Here is a 1,573-nt window from a genome sequence, read left to right on the forward strand (position 1 = left end):
GAACAATACCAGGAGAGGCACCAGAACAATACCAGGAGAGGCACCAGAACAATACCAGGAGAGGCACCAGAACAATACAAGGAGAGGTACCAGAACAATACCAGGAGAGGCACCAGAACAATACCAAGAAAGGCATCAGAACAATACTAGGAGAGGCACCAGAACAATACCAGGTGAGGCACCAGAACAATACCAGGTGAGGCACCAGAACAATACCAGGAGAGGCACCAGAACAATACCAGGAGAGGCACCAGAACAATACCAGGAGAGGCACCAGAACAATACCAGGAGAGGCACCAGAACAATACCAAGAAAGGCATCAGAACAATACCAGGAGAGGCACCAGAACAATACCAAGAGAGGCACCAGAACAATACCAGGTGAGGCACCAGAACAATACCAGGAGAGGCACCAGAACAATACCAGGAGAGGCACCAGAACAATACCAAGAGAGGCACCAGAACAATACCAAGAGAGGCACCAGAACAATACCAGGAGAGGCACCAGAACAATACCAGGAGAGGCACCAGAACAATACCAGGAGAGGCACCAGAGCAATACCAGGAGAGGCACCAGAACAATACCAGGAGAGGCACCAGAACAATACCAGGAGAGGCACCAGAACAATACCAGGAGAGGCACCAGAACAATACCAGGAGAGGCACCAGAACAATACCAGGAGAGGCACCAGAACAATACCAGGAGAGGCACCAGAACAATACCAGGAGAGGCACCAGAACAATACCAGGAGAGGCACCAGAACAATACCAGGAGAGGCACCAGAACAATACCAGGAGAGGCACCAGAACAATACCAGGAGAGGCACCAGAACAATACCAGGAGAGGTACCAGAACAATACCAGGAGAGGTACCAGAACAATACCAGGAGAGGCACCAGAACAATACCAACAGAGGCACCAGAACAATACCAGGAGAGGCACCAGAACAATACCAGGAGAGGCACCAGAACAATACCAGGAGAGGCACCAGAACAATACCAGAACAATACCAGGAGAGGCACCAGAGAGCAATACCAGGAGAGGCACCAGAGCAATACCAGGAGAGGCACCAGAACAATACCAGGAGAGGGACCAGAACAATACCAGTAGAGGCACCAGACAATACCAGGAGATGCACCAGAACAATACCAGGAGAGGCACCAGAACAATACCAGGAGAGGCACCAGAACAATACCAGGAGAGGCACCAGAGTAATACCAGGAGAGGCACCAGAACAATACCAGGAGAGGCACCAGAACAATACCAGTAGAGGCACCAGAGCAATACCAGGAGAGGCACCAGAACAATACCAGGAGAGGCACCAGAACAATACCAGGAGAGGCACCAGAACAATACCAACAGAGGCACCAGAACAATACCAAGAAAGGCACCAGAACAATACCAGGAGAGGCACCAGAACAATACCAAGAGAGGCACCAGAACAATACCAGGAGAGGCACCATAACAATACCAAGAAAGGCATCAGAACAATACCAAGAGAGGCACCAGAACAATACCAAGAGAGGCACCAGAACAATTCCAGGTGAGGCACCAGAACAATTCCAGGTGAGGCA

Source organism: Cherax quadricarinatus, chromosome 27 (assembly GCF_038502225.1).
Source record: "Cherax quadricarinatus isolate ZL_2023a chromosome 27, ASM3850222v1, whole genome shotgun sequence".
NCBI classification, from domain to species: domain Eukaryota; kingdom Metazoa; phylum Arthropoda; class Malacostraca; order Decapoda; family Parastacidae; genus Cherax; species Cherax quadricarinatus.